Source organism: Octopus sinensis, linkage group LG12 (genome assembly GCF_006345805.1).
Source record: "Octopus sinensis linkage group LG12, ASM634580v1, whole genome shotgun sequence".
Classification (NCBI taxonomy): Eukaryota; Metazoa; Mollusca; class Cephalopoda; order Octopoda; family Octopodidae; genus Octopus; species Octopus sinensis.
This window is the reverse complement of record NC_043008.1, coordinates 70,272,630-70,292,360: the sequence shown is the minus strand read 5'-3', so window position 1 is coordinate 70,292,360 and position 19,731 is coordinate 70,272,630. Positions and strand designations below refer to the sequence as shown.

The following is a 19,731-nucleotide window of genomic DNA, read 5'->3' as shown; positions in this document are numbered from 1 at the left end:
AACAACACATGACTTTGCAGGTGGGGCAAGTAGCCCGTCCTGCTCAAAAGGTCCCTGAATAAGTGTTGTTTAAGGATGCTGAACAAAACACCCATGCTTCCAGGGGTAAATTATTCAAACCCCAAAGAATTCCTCTCAACACATGACTATGATGCTCCCCCACTACTTTTACTTGTGATCAGAGATGCATATATCATCAGCCACCAAAGGACATGCTCAACTGGTTAAGGTCAAACAACTGTCAAGCAAATCTGGTATTGAGCAGAATATTTGTTGTAGCCCATCTTTTATACCAAGACAAAACATGAACATGATAACACTTCCAATCTGTTGAGATCAGAATCCATGAGAGCCAGTGCTTGGTACTACATCAGGGCATTATTATCATTATTATTATTGATATTATTATTATTATTATAGTAGTGATTTCTGTCATTGGTCATGGGGGGGGGTTATAACATTGGGCACAATACAATAAATGGAAAACAATGAGGATTTATGAGACACAAACTGTAGGATGGCGAAATTAATTAAATGACTCTTAGTACTTGACTGGTACTTAAATAGTTTGAACCTAGAAAGATGAAAGACAAAGCTGACATAGAAGTAACTTGACTTCAGAATGTAGGCAGTTATAACTCAATACCACAAGGTATTTAGTTTGGTACTCTACCATTCTACCATCATTGCTCTATAAGAATTGATTCTAATATAGGCAGGAGGCTAGTGACTTTGAAGGAAAGGTGTTTGTTGATTACATCTAACCCAATACTACACAGGTAATTTCTTTTCTTAACACAGGTGTGATGAAAGGCAGAGTTGATCTCAGAAGATTTGAACTCAAAACATAAAGAGCCAAACAGATACTGCTATGCCTTTTGTCAGACATTTTCATGATTTCGCCAATTCATCAATCTCAGTCGTGTTGGTAAAAGTAAGCACAGGGCTTGAAATTTTGGAGGAGTGGTTTGTCAATTATATGAATTCCAGAACTAGACTGGAATTTCATTCCATCGATCTCAGAGGATGAAAGGCAAAGAAAATCTTCGCAGGATTTGAACTCAGAATATAAAAAGCTGGAACAAATAACACAATGCATTTTCCCCCTGTTACTCAAATGATTCTGTCAGACTTAAGTACAAGGCCACAGCCTTTGAGAAGGGGAAGATTTTATTAAACCAGCCTCAGTTCATAATTGGTATTTTATTTTATCAATCTTGGATGAATGAAGAGTAAAAAAGACCCTGGTAGCATTTAAACTTAGAACACAAAGGGACATAACTAAATAATGTATTACATTTTATCCAGCACTCTAATAATCCTGCCATCCAATAATAATAATAGCTATAATAACAATTGTAATATTAATAATAATGATAAAATTAATGATTATAAACTGTTCTTTATTGGATGCAGCAATATCAGTTTATTTCTAAATTCATAATGGTTAATTTATTCCTGAAAAAATATTGATAATGATAATTATTATTACAACACAAGCTTATTTCTAAATTGAAGCTATGAGATATAAATTTATATCAGAAGATTAGTTTTTGATTAATTTTCATATTTTGTTTAAGTATTATTACAAATTAGTAATTTTGTTAATAAAATCTTTAAAAAAAATTTAATAAAAAGCAGGTGTGGTGGGATAAATTGGAAGGATAAAACAATGCGTCTGTAAATAAATTTAAAGTCTGTTTTCTGTAAATTTTTACTTTCAGAAAGACTCTTTTGACCAATATTGTGAATCATTACACAATTATTAAGGCAGTTGTCTAGCTGTCTGGGAAGTCTTTAAGGAAGGTCATTTCTCTTTTTTTTTTTTTCTAATTAAAAAAAAAATTAAAGAAACAAAATCAAAACATGCCATTTACCCAAATCTCTTCATCTACCAAAAAAACAAGGCTGGGGTGAACCCCCTTCCACCATACAAAGTCCCTGCAATTATCTACAGCCAAGGTGTACCTTACCTATCATCAAGTTATCTCTTCTCTCCGCTTCTTTCTCACGTGTGTGTGTGTGTGTGTATGTCACTTTATCTATCTACCTATCCATCTTATTCTACAAGTCTCTCTCTCTTTTACAAGTGCCAATACTTATGGCAGCTGGAGCATGCAGCCTGTTCCCCCCTTGTACTGTATCATTCTTTATCTCTTCTTCCCCACTATCTGCTCAACAGGTGGTGGGTGGACCGGTGGAATGATAACTAATTTTTTTTCATTAATTTACAAAATATCCTTAATTACCAAATCTTAAAGGTTTATTGTAATGTCTTGTGGTCAAGGAAAATATCGACCACTTGGTGGATATCCTATCTAATACACACACATATACATACATATAAACATGCACATGCCTACAGAGACTCAGTGGATAATATGATCTCAAATACACTAATTCTGAATACAATGGGATAGCTATGGCCGGAAAATTTTTTAATCCCAGTTCTGTTTCATCAGGGCTGATCTGGGGCTTATACCATCACCACAACAACAGTTCTTTCTACCATAAATTTACCACGGATAAAGTATTCAATATCCTATCCAGATGATATTGTTATATAGATATTGTGAAATGCTAGCAAAATGGTCTAATCAATCCAATACAATATATTTATGTGGTAGACTTTATTGATCACCCATTATCCAACTTAGCCTTCATGTGCTTTTAGTGGTGTCCATTCTGATGAAAAGAGCTAGGCCCAGGCTCCCAGTTTAGAATAAGCTTCAACTTCAAAGGTTCATAGGCCCTTCATAGTTCATAAGACCTCCAAAGGTGTTATGCCATTGAAAATCAGGATCATCTAAAACGTTTTGTACTCTGAAGAGTTCATTAGGATAGCTACCCTTCTTCTTGCAAAAAAAGTTATGAAAACATTTTTAATATTTCCTGTTTAGTAACAATCAATCTTTTTTCTTTAGTCTTCACTTCTGATTTTGTAGAAATTCAGAAACAGAACAGATATATAGATTCTTAGATAGACTGTTCAACAACCAGCTTTTAGATCAGAAGTTCATATCAGCTTCATATAACTCGCTGTTTTTTGCTTCTGTACATAACATTTTATTTTACATGGATTCAGTACTGGCCTTGTCATAGGATTCAGTGTCTAGTTTTGATTGCAGTTTCTCAATGATAGTTCTCCTGTTAAACCCTATTCTACATTAAACTCATCAAATGACAGGACCATCCACCCACCACAACACATATTTTCCTCAAGTACAATGAATTACAACCAATAATCTTGTATAACAACCCCTTTTTAATCTTCCCAAATTCTCCAATCTTTCAGTCACTCTATAGAAGCTCTAGTTTTTCCCATCCCTAAATGAAAATCTCTCTTGATAACACATAACAAATTACAGTACTATTACAGAGAGTTCCAATTCACGTAATATAGTAAATTAAAATAAATTTTGTCAACTGAGATTATCAAATTAAATTGACAGAAAAAAATCTCCTTTAAGCAATTATGCATAACCCTTTTGATACCAACTCACCTGGCACTACCCCTGGATATATTTTAGAACCTTTCAAAGTGATTTACATAATAATCTTCCATCAAAATATCATGCTAATTTATGTTTCAAAACACCAGCTTAATAATGACAGAGTTATTTTACTAATTTCTTCATTAAGCTCAAAATTAATTGAGACAAAGTCAGTGTATTTCGACAGAAAAATGGTGATAAAGGTGTTACATTCTAAAACCATCAAAGGAAGTAGATAATCCTAATAAGATCTGTTAAGTGAAACTGTTGAACAATGGAGGTTTTCAGCAAGCCTTCTTGCTGAACACTCCACCACTACTGTACAATCATTAATCATATTTCTAAAACAATCTACACAGTTCAATGACTTGTAAGAAAACAAGGTGAAGTAACAAAAAGCAGATTAGTGGTGTGACAGAGGGTGTAGTGTGCTAGACTGAGTAAGTAGAAACCTTGTAGTATTTACTTACACAGGTTTAACATTTTGAATTTAAAACCTTCTAAGTTGGATCAGCTTTGCCTTTCATTTGAAGGTAGAGGGGTCAACAGAATATATACTAGTCATATAATGAGGTTCATTTGATCAGCTATACTTTTCAAATATGTGTCCTGATGATGATACAAGAAATCAAGATAAAGGGTGGTTCAAATACTATAATGGTGGATTAAGCTAAGCAGTTTGTCCAATTATATTCTATGTTAAAATCATACAAGTGATAACTTTACTTTCCATTCCCCCTGACTGAAATTACAAAATATGTATATTATTTGGTTGAATCAATCACCCTCACATTCTAGTCATACACCAGCTATCATAAAATTTAGTTGTGTTCCTTTATACTCTGAGTATTTCCTACTGAATCAACTTTCAACTAAATTTTATTTAGTCAAAGCTAAAAATATTTCTCCAAATCATTGTACACTGACAGGCAGAGGTAGTATGGTTCTTACATTAGAAGGTATCTCAGAATAAAACATTCCATAGTTTGTGGTACTGTACTACTTCTTGTTAAATATGTTAAATAACAACTTTGTTGGGTTCAAGCCCCACCAGTGGTGGGTTTGGCTTTTATCCCTCCAAGTAAAGGAAAAATGTTCCAGAATCTCTAGTAACTTATTCCAATGAGCCTTCAGATGACTAAGCTATAATCCCTAGATTTTTCATTAGTTAATAAACAGCCTTTTACATACATGGCTCTATAGACCTCAAATGGCCCTATAGTCCATAAATACTTCCATAATTTCTATCACAGCTATAATATCTTAACCATACAGCAATACCAATAGTATGATTAAACAACATAATTAAGAGGTTAATTTTTCTAATCTATAGAGAAATAAGTAAATTTGACATGTTTGTATGTCTACTAAATAGGTTTACATATATCATATCTTGATACTGTGTGGACTGAGTTCTCTGTTAACAAGACTTTGATATTAAATAAAATCTTAAACACTAATATGCAAATAAGTGGCTTCTAGCACTCTGAAGATACTGGATTTGATGCAGACATAAATGGATTAGCCACTGGTGTCTCTGGGATTGGTCAAGTATTGTAAACACCTCTGATAAGACTCCAATAAGAGTTAGAAATTGATTGAGGTTGTTCATAATTTTATTTTAATCTACATAGAGATAGATAGAACTGATATGCTTGGATGTTGACCATGTGAGAATATATATATTATATCATATCTTGATACATTGTGAACAGGCTTCTCTGATGACAAGTCACTGACATTAAATAAAGTTAAACATTAATGGTAGGCAAATTAACATCACCGGTTCGCTGATGTGTATATGTAAATAGAATGGTTACTTGTCTCTCTGGGATTGGTCAAGTGAAGTAGATATTTCTGACAAGACCCTCCACCAATAAGGATTGAAAATCAATTAAAACTGTTCATTTTTTTCTTTTTCCATTCTCCAGAGATATAGTTGAATTTGACAGATTTGTATGGATACACTTAGGTTTACGTATATAGAGAACCAAATTATCTAAATAGGACCTCAGAGTTTTGGAGTGTTAGAATATTCTTATTAATTATTGGCAAAAGTGGAATTTGGGCAGATTGAGGGTTTCATAGTTCTTCATCTGTGGAAAATATGTCTTTATAATATAGAATTATTACAAACAGAATGCCACTTCTGAGACACATATGTACTTCATACAAGCTGTCTAGCTCTACTCCCTATCTTCAAATAACAACAACAATAGCAGCAGAAATTTAAAAAAAAATTATGGGTGCAACAAACCAAACAGCAGAATGCTAAGTTCCAAACCACAGTGTGTGTGTGTGTGTGTGTGTGTGTGCATAATGTATTTTGTTGGTAAAGCCATGTACTTGATTTAATAATCTTGTATAATCAATAAAGTATTGATGCTTTTCTGATTGAAAGAAATAATATCAGGTGACTGAAAATGCCAATCTGTGATGGAGAAACCGTCCAATGTTTTTGAAGGTCATTCAATGTGATTGAAGCCCACTCAATGTGATTGAAGACCACTCAATGTGAGCAAAGAAAACATAATGCAAGCTTAAATTATATACAAATTGTAATCCATATCCTGATATCGAAAACCACAATTTATGAGCCACATCAAAACACTTTAACTGTAAATCAGATCTTGCAATCTTAATCGTTAATCTGTGATTATAAATCATGAAATGTGAACCACAACCACTCACTGTGACTGACAAATATACATTGTTACCTAAAACCAGACACCAATCCACAACCACATACAGTGAATCACTGTGATTTACTGAAATACAAATCCACACGATGGGTCCTTCGACTACACAATGCGAGTTCAAAAGCACACATTATAACCCATAATTATTCATTTGGACCCCTCACATTTTGATCCACAATCACACACTGTGATGTATAATTACTGTGATAAAAAACACACATAGTAACCAAAATCCACACAGTGTGAATAAGAACCACACACTGTGACCCAGATCCACACTGTGATCCATCATCACATAGCGTGAAGCACAACTACATACTGTGATCCAAAACCATATACTGTAACAAACAGTGATTTGAAATCTAAAACACACAACTCGCAACATTAAATGCTGTACAAACCATAGTCCAATTTTTGTGGTCCACAACCAACTGGTGCTTGAAAATTGCAAGCTGAGATTCCAAACCATACAGACACAACAAACAAACACCATATGGTTGTCAAAGTAAATGTTGTGAAATTTAATAATATGTAATGTAGATGAGTCAAACACTGAAAATGGCACAGCAACATAAATACAGCCATATAGTAACTGAGTCAATACACTTACATTTCATCACACACGTACACACACACCAGATCCTCATTCACATGCACTCTGCTGAATACAATACATACTAGATCACAAACACACCTACCACAAAATCATAATAAAACATATGCTCATCATCTTAATATTACACACAATACATGTACAACACATACATCACATAGACACACATTCAGCCAATCACCCTAAACAAAAAGATATGTGCTGTACCTAAGAAAATGTAGAGTTTATAAGATATACATGTAAGATTTAGAGTCTTCATTAAAATAATACTTATAAATGTTACTGATTTTCTGTGGTTCTAAATTTCTCAGTAGAAGCTAACAAAGAAATAATTAAGGAACTCTGGATAACCATTAGGGTAAGGTCCAAAATAATCCTAGATAATTTTGCTTGTTTTCCACTCTTTCCAAGTCTTGAATATTTAAATATTTGGTATAAATTCTTGTACTTGATATTATCATCTATCACATTATTAGTGTTATCTTTAAAAGATAAATTTTCAAAAATTTATATCTACACCATATTTCAACATGTTCAAACACCAATTACTTTTGGTAGGAGTGGTCTTATTCCTGGATATATATATATATATATATATATGTGTGTATGTACACACACACACATCAAATTTAGTATTTCTCTGTACATATTCCTTTAATGTCTTGCATCTGGGTGAGACTATATAAATATATACACACACACAAAAACACATTTGTACTTATGTATACTCACACATACGTGTGTGTGTGTAAATATATATATATATATATATATATATATATATATACAATTATACATTTAGTTATATATATATACATACATATACATATATATATATATGTGTGTATATATATACCAAAGAATAAGGCTTCTGATATGGATCAGTGTAATAACTATACTGATTAAAATATGGTGTAGATGTAAAGGCGCATGGCTCAGTGGTCAGAGCGTCGAGCTTACGATCGTGAGGTTGTGAGTTCGAATCCCGGACCGGGCTGCGTGTTGTGTTCTTGAGCAAAGCACTTTATTTCACGTTGCTCCAGTTCACTCAGCTGTAGAAATGAGTTGCGACGTCACAGGTGCCAAGCTGTATCGACCTTTGTTTTTCCCTTGGATAACACTGGTGGCGTGGAGAGGGGAGGCCGGTATGCATGGGCGACTGCTGGTCTTCCATAAAAACAACCTTGCCCAGACTTGTGCCTCAGAGGGTAACTCTCTAGGTGCAAACCCATGGTCACACATGACCGAAGGGGGTCTTTACCCTTTAGATGTAAAATATATACTTTAAAAATGAGATATATATTTCAAAAATTAAAATCTTCCAAACAAAAAAAAAGAAGAAAAAAAAAACAAAATGAAAACCCTAGTGATTTAGGTGACTTGAGCAAGGATGAAATGTGGGTGAATGCTGTTTATGCCCAGTTATCTACTTTGGAAATGGAATAAAGTGATGTTTATACTAGATCCAAAGCAATCTGCAATGTAAGTCAATTGAAGAGTTTTAACTGCAGCATTGGAACTGTAATCTGTGAAAATTGCAGATTGTCAGAGACTTCCTTCCTGATCTACTGTAGTCGACTTCACCATCATGGTTCCCTCATGTGTATAACTGTGAACTCTACCAATCTGAGGCCCATAGACGACTGAGCCACTGAGAGTTAAGTGCCTCACAGTGGTGGTTAGACTGACCTCAGCAACTGATCTCTAGGTATGATGCAGGGTACTTTATTAAACTACCACCACCAACATTAACATTGACACTAATCCCACCACAACAATGATCACAATCAATAATGTCTTTCCCATCCAACCCATACCAGCCTAGAAGCATGAATGCTAAAATGATGATGATGATGATGGCTTTGGCAGTGATGATGGTAGTGGTGGTGTTGATGACGATGATGGTTGTGGTAGTGATGCTGTTGATGATGATGACGGCTGTGGTAGTGGTGATGGCGGTGGTTATGATGGAGGTGATGATGGTGTTGATAATGCTGATGATGGTGTGGATGATGATGCTGATGATGACAATGATGATCTCGTATCAAATGAGAATAAATCACTTCTAGAAAAATTAGATACTCTTCACAAAATTAAGATATCTTGGGTTTAGAGGTCAAGGGCTTGGTACAAATGCCTAGGACTGACTGATACTAGGTCCATGGTTTTACTGTAATCATTTTGGACTTCTGAGTTTGGAACATAGTAGAAGGAGATGGTGAATGCTTTGAAGAATTGATGTAACAAGTATTAGTGCTACATCATCATTAACATTGTCATGTGACTGAAGACTCTCACTTTGGATTCATTTGTACCAGATTGTGAGTTCATATAAGGCCTAGTGGTTAGAATATTGACCTCCTGATCATAAGCTGAGTGGGTCAATTCCTGGTTTGAGCAGTACATCATGTATTTAAGTAAGGTACTTTATATCATGTTGGTCCCATATTCTCAGCTAAGAATGAGCACCAGCAGAGGGCCGGTGCAGCTGTAGTTTCTTTAGCAGTTACAACCTTGTTGTCCCAATGATTCCAAAACAGAAGCACCAGGAAGTTATCTCTGCCTCTCCACAACACTAAGCACCTATAACAATTAATGAAATTGTGGCACTTTACTACAAAGCCATACTCATTCAAGAGCGATATCTATGCATGCTGGTGCCAAATATTTTACAGTAACATCTTTTAATTTCACTCAGCCTTGAATTTTTGTCTGCTTATTTTTAGTAAAGATTGTTCTTGTGTGAAAACAGAACACTATTATTTCACTGAAGACTAGGTTTTTAGATTCATTTCTACTATATTCCTGACTATAACAGCATCTGATTTGTCCTCTTCTGTGGATTAGTTTCAAGTGAAAACAGAATAGTCTTTATTGTTGGTGGTTTTAGTATGTTTCTGCAATATTTGTTGGTTAATTCCTCTCCAAATCTCCTTTTTTTTCTGTTTTTTTTTTTATTAATTAATTAGTGTAAGTTGGCCTTCAGCAGAAAATTGGATAAATTTATGTGATATTATAATAATGTCTATTGAAATGCACCTCAAATCTGATTTTTGTTTTGAGCAAAGTTTGAACTAGGATAAAAACGGAATGCTATTACACTAATGAAGATTGAACCATTGAATTTGTTTGTGTCAGGCAGATAACAATAAAATTAGTCCTTCTTTCAAAATTTAGTTCAGTGTTAATGGACGAAAACAATTTTTTATTTTTTCGTTTCGTAATTCGAAACATTTTTCTGCCAGGAATATAAAGAAATTTCAGAAGAGAGGAGTCAATTGCCTCTAACCAAACTGACCTGAATCAAACCAGTAATATACTGGAGTCTAATTGAATCAATTCATAAACCACCTCCACCACCAGCACCACCACTACTATCTACCCACCTCTCTTCATAACATTTGGCCCGGTGCCTAGTCCGAAGAAACCGAAATGCAAAAGAAATCAATAATAGCAGGAATGGTTTTCACAAGTCTACAAGCAACAACACAACCGGAGAAGAATATATTTAAAGAGATGGAAAAAAAATAACAACAACTACAATAACAACAGCAACAACAACAGCAATATAAACTGCAGCAGCAACAAAATATAATAAATTGTATAAATTTTAATTTCTTTTTTCTTTTCGCAAAATAATTTAAATAAAAAAGATAAAACTAAAGAGAAACAGAATACATACTCATTATTATTATTATTATTATTATTATTATTATTATTATTAGAATTCAAAATTCTTTTTTCTTTTAAAAATTTAAAAAAAAATATTTTCAATATGTTTGTGTTAATGTTTTCATTTCTGATTGTTATTTTTTAATATATATTTTTCAATCATTTTTCTTTTCTCAGTAGAGTTCATATAAAAATTTAGAGAGAGGGGAAGGAAAGAGAGAGTGAGAGAGGGAAAGCGGGAAGAAGGCACACAGAGATATAGAAATATATATATTTATGCAGAAAGAGAGAGAGAGAAAGAGGGGGGCACAGAGATAGCGAGAGAAATACAATATTAAAGAGATTTAAAAAGAAATCATAAAAGACATTTTAAAAAAAACCAGGCATGTGAAATTATTTTTGCTTCGGGGAGGACATTTAAAAGTTGATGGCATTGTCATTTAAAATTTTTTTTTCTATCTGGAATAAAAGAAAGAAAGAAAGAAGAACGAGCGAAAGAAAGATCTTAATAACAATATAAACAGCAATAGTAAAAACAACAATGATAACAGCAACAAAACTAAGTAAAAAGATAAAAACTGTTAACAAAAACAGCCAAATTAACCCAAAATAAATTTTTATGTATATTATAGTTCTCCAGGCCATAACAGAGGAGTTTAAGACCAATTGTCTGTAGGAACTCCTGTATGCTGATAACCTACATCCTATAGCTGATTCTGTTGAAGATTTAGAAAAGAAATTCCAAATGTAAAAGCAAAGCCTAGAATTGAGAAACCTCAAAATAAATCTAGCAATGACAAAAATTTCAGTTTGCAGTATAGAAAGCAAAACTCTACTACTATCAAGAAAGTGGCCATGCTTGATTTATAGAAAAAGGTGAGGAGGTACTCGGTACAGTGTACATGTTGTAAACTAAAAGTGTGAAAGAGAGAGAGAGAGAGATAGTGGGATCACATGGGATCACATGCAGGTTGACAGAGAATAAAGACTTCACATGTAGCAGATGCAAGAGCACTTAGTAGTAAAAGCTTTAATGAAATAAATTCTTTCAAAATGCTTGAGATGTTCCAAAGAAGATAATAGCTTCTCTTACATAAGCTGGGGTTTCAAATAGAAGGGTAGTTGTGAGGATTGAAAACAGGACAAATTGCCAGGTTTTAAACCCCTAACATTTGCCGAACACCATGGTGGAGAATGAAGAATTTTATGGATGATGTCTGGTTTTATCTTCTCCTTAATAAGGAAGGAGAGGGGCAGATATTTTCCAAACATTTTGATGGAGATGGGAAGGAGGTGGCCTGGCTTTCATCAGTTTGAGAACTATTGTTTAAGAAGGTCAAATTAGCAAGAGAAGGAAAATGTTGAGAAAATATAGTAACCTGAACCAAAATGATATGAGCAATGCTATTACTTCTCCATGCAACAGAAAAATTCTCTTTCAGAGTGAAGGGCAGATTATATGATACTTGTCTATGAAGTGAAATGTTGCATGATAGTGAAATATGAGTAATGAATGTGAGGGATATGTGAAGGCTGGATAGAAATGAAACAAGCAAGCTCCATGGGATGTGTAAGTTAAGAGGGCATAAACAACAAGGCACTGATGAGTTATGAGAAAAACTGGACATAAGAGGAATAAGACACAGCATACAAGAGAGAAGATTGCACTGGTACAGATATGTGAGATATATGAAAACTGACAGTCGGGTAAAGAGGTGCCAAGGAAACCAAGTGGAAGGGACCTGAAGAAGAGGAAGTCCAAGGCAGGCACAGAATGAAGTAGCAAGGCACTGAAATGGAAAAAATCCATCCACTTCATGCAAGCCTAGGAAGACAGATGCAAAAATGCTGCTGCTGATGATGACGTGTATGCATATATTATGTATGTGCACAGACATTTATGTGTATGTGAGAAAGAAAGAAAAAGAGTGTATATACATGCACATTTTGTGTGTGTGTCTATCTATCTATTTATCTATCTATATTTCTATATATATATATTTGTGTGTGTGTGTGTGTTTATGTAGATAAAGATATATATGTATACACATATCTACATCTATATATATATATATATATATATATATATATGTATATACATATATATATATATATATATATATATATACACATATCTATATATACATGAATAAAAATTAAGTTAATGTATAAAAGAAAATAATAGAAAAATTGAAATATATAATGTAAATGAGGTAAGTTGAAAGGAAAATTGGTAAACCGTCTTGAAGAATATTTGGCTGGAATTAAAGAATTAGGTATTGGCATCTTTTCAATAGATATGTAGTTTATATTTGGCATGTTGGTAGAGGGTGGAGTTACCATGGGGGAGTAGATGATAGACATAAAGACAAAGCGACCATATATACATACATACATACATACATACATACATACATACATACATACATACATACATATATATATATATATATATATATGTATGTATGTATGTAAAAGTGTGTGTGTGTATACATACATACACACACTTTTACAATACATACATTCATATAAATATAAGTGCAGACACACACATACCTTAGTCACGTGCTTGTGTGTTTGTGAGTGTATAAAGATATATCTGTAAATATAATTGTAGCTGCTGCTACTGTTGTTGTTGTCTCTTCCCTTCACACACATTGGCCCCTAATTTAGCCATTGCTATAATCAGTGACATTCCAGCTGTGATCATCCCATCTATTTTTTATGCCTTTTTTAAATCTTAACCCTTGCACATCTTAGCCTACCATATCCAAAATGTGCTTCCTTTATTAAAATGTTAACGTTGCATTTGGAAAAAATTTACTAGTTTTTTAGCAGATCAAGTGACTAGGGACAAGCACTGACATTGATTCTTAGGGAATAAATGTTTGGAGGACCCACTGATAACTGATTTCTATGCTCATAGTACTGGTTACAGTTCTACTGCTACCATCAGTACAGTCATCACATGGCTATATCAACAGAGTCTGTTCTACTGCAATCATTTCAGACTCAGTCTCAAGTCTGAGAATAACTGCATATCTTAAAAACAAACAACACCATCCATACAGTTTCATTTACCTACACCTTGTCTGATCCATGCAAGTATGGAAAATTGGTCGCTAAAACGATTGAGAATAATGATGCTGATGAAGAGGAGGAGGAAAAGAGATGGGGCAAGTGTAGGTTAAAGAACTGATGAAATAATCCAATTCAATTTATTTATATAAGCTTGTTTTTTTGTGTATATTTGAGTGTGTGTGTGTATATATATATATATTATATATATATATATATAATATATATATATACACACCCACACATACAAACTTACAAATATGTATGAATGTTTGTAGTATGTATTATGTATGCATCCATGTATTTATGAGTGCATGTGTGTATGTGTATATGCGTTTGGCAGTAAATATTTATATAAATATGTGTAAGTAGTTCATTATAAGTGTGTATGAAAATGTGATTGAAGAAAAAAATGAACATAAGAAGAACGAAAGTAACTGAAGCAAAGTATATGAAAAACAGCATAAAACAATTCTACCATTTCCTGTGTGAGACCAATCAGTGAAACCTTTTCAAATCCACTTTCACAAAACCCTTTACACTGTTGGTTTATGAGCACAAGAAGAAAATTTATAGCATCACTTTGACACCATATTCTTTAGATAATCTAGTATACATGTTACTTCTTATAATATTAAATTTAGCATATCAACAAAATGGCTGAAGGAAAATGCATCAACAGTGTGTTCTGCATACTAAATACAGAAATGGAAAAGTCTGACGTATGGAATATATTGAGGAAAAATTTCAATGAACCAAGATTATTGAAGAGATTAGTAAACAAAGCTACCAGTAGGTGTATTCAATGTCTAAAAATAACAAGTAATGGAGATAACTCTGGTGAATTTTCTCGATTTAGATTGCAGTATATCTAGTTGTTAAAGATAGACATGTTTCTGTGCTATTTGACCACTTCAGTTAAACATATTCTATTTAGTTGTTCCTGATCAATACACACACACACACACACATATATATATATATATATATATATATACACACACACACACATATATATATATATAGTGTAGGTGTCAGTTAGGAGTTTAATACCTCTAAGGGATAATCAAATCCAAAGTCGCTCCTGGTTATTACCTGGGTAGGTAATAACACTAAGAACTTCTTAAACTCTAGTAATAATATAAGTCTTAGCCATAATACAATTTTAACCACCCTACCTAGTCCAATATTCATATGATTAGCTCTCTTTTCACCGTAAGTTACAGCTACCCCCCCTTCACTTACACAGCCGGTGACTAAAAACAAATCTAATACACACATGTGATAAAATGCGCTTAGTCAAACTCGGAAACCCACACCTAAATAATATTCATCCTGCTCTAATTGCCCAGTGAAACTAACAAGTCTATTGCAATGAAACCTCTCCCCAGCAAAATTATCAAAATTACCAGTGCAAGAACAAAATTTAACGTAAGACTTACTATCTTTCCTTCTATTACCATCACATATGTATCAATTATTTTCACAACATAACCGATACACCTAACAAGTAAATCTAAACAATCGTAAATGCTACCTTCATCTTAGCTTCCTTCTTCTTTGTTTCCTAATTAAATTAAAGGTGTACCAATGAAAACAACGAGTTTCCCCTTGCTATTACATCTATTTTATTCTATATATATATATATATATATATATATATATATATATATATATACATATATATATATACATGTGTGTGTGTATGTATGTATGTATGCAGTTATCTATATATGTGTCTTTGTGTTTGTCCTTCACTACTGCTAAAACCAGTGCTGGTTTGTTTCCATCACTGTAACTTAATGGTTCAGCAAAGAGAAACTGATAAAATAAGTACTGAGTTTGATTTGTTCAACAACACTCTTCAAGTTGATGCCCTGGCATGGCCACAGTCGAACGAATGGAAGAAGTGAAATATTTACACACACTTTCCTCTCAATCATTTGTGTCAAAGAGCAGAGGCTCGAAACATCAAAGACTTTCCCATTCTTCCTGAGCATTAAACTAATACACCTGCTTGCTGTTTCTACACCTGTCTTCATCTTTTCTTTTCTGTAAATTTGAACTCTCTCTCTCTTTTTATATATATATATATATATATATATATTGTTGTATTTAGGAATGGTCCTTTTGCCAGTTTAGCCAATAAAAACACACGCACTATATATTTGGTGTTACTTTGCTTCAGCGTTTTTTATTTTTTACATTAATCTTAATCTTATTTCGGCCAGAGTTCTTTCGTCACACTCCTGTGACCACATCAGTGGTCCTTTGCTTTCTTCTTTCTTGTTTGTGTGTCTCTCCTTACTAACACCAAATATATAGTGCGTGTGTTTTTATTGGCTAAACTGACAAAATGACCATTCCTAAATACAACAATATCTGTTTCAACACACGATTTCACATCAAAAATTTTGCAAAACAAATATATAAACGTGTGTATATATATATATACATATATTCGTGAAGGCACTTAGCTTACTGGTTGAGGTGTTGTAATCACGATTATGAGATCTTAGGTTCGATTCCCAGACTGGGCATTGCATTGTGTCACATTGCTCTACAATCATGTTGTCATCTGACATATGACACACAGTGCACTTATACAGGTAATGTCGATTTGATGGAGGGAATGAGCTTAACTGATATCTCTGCATGTTTGAAGATGATTTGAATAAAACTTCCTTACTTGAAAAAACTGATAAAAATTTGATTGGAAAGGCATCTATCTTGAAAATAAGACCACAATAATATGTACTCATTTAATCCATACCGACATGGAAAAGCAGGCGTAAATATGAATGAAGCAACCAACTATTGTTGTTGTTTAGCTCTAGGCCAGCCCAAACCAAGCATGTTTATCCACAAGGGCATTCCAGACTTAACTGATGCACCCTTATAAGGGCCTGTTAAACTTAATATTACCTAATTTTCCTTTCTTTATTAGGTGATAAAGGAATTTTAGCTGTTGTTTCTTGTAGGTTTGGTGAGCACATAATATCCCACTTTGATTCAAGCTGATATATAACAGTAAAATACTAGGGAAGATTTAATCAACTTCACTTCTTCCCCACAGATTTGTAGCCATGTGATATGGTAATAAATTCCTAATTAGCGTTTTTTATTTATTAAAATATTTCCCTTGGTATCAATTTATGAAAATATGGCTGGTTTTTATAAATATGAAATTTCAAATTGAAAGAAACTTAAATTTTTTTTTTTTTCAATTAAAATGAGATCTGAATTGTGTTGTCTGTTTAAAACTGATAAACTCAGGGATTTCTAAATTATTCGAGGGTTTTGAGTTTAGTTTTCTATTTATAGATGAAAACAGAAGAGTTAGCATCAAAGGGAGTGAATCTTGTTGAATAGTTAATATAGAGCATTGAAATCAATGCCTGACAAGTATTTTCTTGAATTCCTTATGTGTTTTCAGACTCTCCTATTACAAGCTTCTATCTTAAAAAGGGGGGGACACAGAAGATAATGCAGTCCTAGATATGCATTGCCACCCAAGAGAAGGATAGGTGTATGTGTGCATGTGTGAGGGGGACATGACTAGAATACCTTTGATCATAGGTCTGTTCAGTCAGTGCTGATATGGGGCTAAGCAATATCAGCAGTGACAATAGCAACAACAGCAACAAATTAAAGACAAAAACAACACGAATAAGAAGAACAGCAGCAACAAGAACAACAATGACTCCAGCAGCAATGATAACAACAACATGCCTTTCATTGATTCAGAGTTTTGCATGAACTGGGACAATTCAATTGATCTGTGACCATGTATCAATGGAAGAAATCAATCAATACTGCATGAATATAACGATGTTATAATGATGACTATAATGAATATAATGATGATTCCATGAATGGAAATTAAAATTAGAAATAAATACCGAATGCAGGAGGATTAATGTCTTTGTAGAATTTTATTTAATCCATCCCTGACCGGAGGCCCAAATCTGCTGCTGTTGTCGCTGCTGCTGCTACAACCACTCTTGATTCATGTTACTATTTCAAAGTGGCTGATATAATAAGTACCAGTCATATAGTATGGTCAGTTCCAACAACTATGGAATTGGTCATACTGTAAGTTAATGCTATCAATGACATTATGAAAGAAAAGACCTTGTGGTATTGCAGGTCATATTTTCTTTGCATGCTAGGTGTGGGTAGCCATGCAAAGCCCTCTGTAGGAACCTGCTCTTCCCCTCCCTTCGCGTAGCAATTCTCTCATCCCCAATCCCCAAGCATGAAGCTGACCTTCCCCACCTGACTCAGAGCTCAATGGTGCAGGTAGCATAAAAAAACACCCAGTCCATGCTGTAAAGTGGTTGGTGTTAGAAAGGACATAGTGTTGTAAAAAAAGAAAAACATGTCAAAGCTGACATTGGCACTCAATTTAGTCCTTGGACACATCAGTTCCAGTCAAACCATTCCAACAATGAAGGTTGATGTTAAATTATGAGGATGAGTGCAATACTGTAAGTCATGCTCTCTCATGGAAATGGTTTTGAGGAACTAGTATGGTGTATGGTAAGGCCCATGAGAAGGAGGTCAAGAAGAAGGAGAAGGATCCATGCATAATAAGATCCCCATCTGCACTCTGGCCCCCTTGCATACTCTCCCTACATTTCTACCACTATCGTACTATAAGATCATACCTGAACAATGGACATCCATACTACTACGTTATACATTTATGTCATAACACTATAGGTACATATTCTACATCTGTGCCACAATACTATAAACTGGCACTTTGTCGTTACAATGATGAGGGTTCCAGTTGATCTGATCAACAGAAGAGCCTGCTTGTGAAATGAACGTGCAAGGGGCTGAGCACTCCACAGACACACGTAACCCTTAAAGTAGTTCTCAGGAAGATTCGGTATGACACAGAATGTGACATGGCCGTCCCTTTCAATTACATACTCTTTACTCTTTTACTTGTTTCAGTCATTTGACTGTGGCCATGCTGCAGCATCATCTTTAGTCGAGCAAATCAACCCCGGGACTTATTCTTTGTAAACTTATTCTATCAGTCTCTTTTGCCGAACTGCTAAGTGATGGGGACATAAACATTCCAGCATCAGTTGTCAAGCAATGCTAGGGGGGCAAACACAAACACACACATATATATATACATACATACAATGGGCTTCTTTCAGTTTCTGTCTACCAAACTCACTCACAAGGCTTTCGTCGGCCCGAGGCTGTAGTAGAAGACACTTGCTCAAGATGCCACGCAGTGGGACTGAACCTGGAACCATGTGGTTGGTAGGCAAGCTACTTACCACACAGCCACATTTTTGCCAGTTGAGTAGATTGGAGCAATGTAAAATAAAGTGTCTTGCTCAGAAACACAATACGCCACTAGGAATCAATCCCACCCCCTTATGATTGTGAGATGAAAACCCTAACCACTAAGCCCATATATCTTCACCACAATTCTATACAGGTCCATATCTTAATACTACATTCAATATTCAAATATTAGCATTTTGTTATATATTTCTCAGACTACTATTTAGTAAATACATATTTTAAGAAATATTTTTAATTTCTTTTTCATTAAAAATCTCTTTGAAACAAACAACAAATAATGTCACAATGATAATTCCAGTTAGTAGGAATTATTTACTGAAAGACTTCTCCTTGGATGAAAAAGAGAAATTCTGAGGTTTATATCTAACCACTTAGTAACTCTCCCACCAAATCTGTCTTACATCCAGTCATTCTCCACTCAGTTTCTCACTTAACCAAAATCTTTCACTCATCCACTCACCAAGTCTTTCACTTAGTCGAATCCCCCTCTCTCACTTATCCAGTTTCTCCCACCTTATCTCTCACTCACTCTGTCACTTGCCCCAACCAGTTTCCCTCCTACCTAGTCACTCTCTCATATAGCCATTCACCTACCCTGTACCTCACCCATTGACTTTTCCACATCCAATATCTTAGCCACCCAATCTCCCTAACACATTCTATCTCCCACCTAATCTCTCTCCTACTCCATTGCTCATCAGCCCAATCTCTCTCTCACTCTTCCTCTCTCCCACCCAGTCACTCCCCACTCAGCCACCCACCCAATCTCTTATTCACCCTACCCTTCCCCCACCTCATAATTCACCACTCAGTCATTCACCCACTCAATCACTTACCCATC

At 34.3% G+C, this 19,731-nt stretch overlaps 1 protein-coding gene across 10 annotated transcripts in view; it reads right to left on the bottom strand.

Moving 5' to 3' along the window:
• LOC115218071 (zwei Ig domain protein zig-8) overlaps positions 1 to 19,731 on the bottom strand; it is a 547,852-nt gene that overhangs the window by 173,995 nt on the left and 354,126 nt on the right. The gene's annotated exons all lie outside the window — the stretch shown is intronic.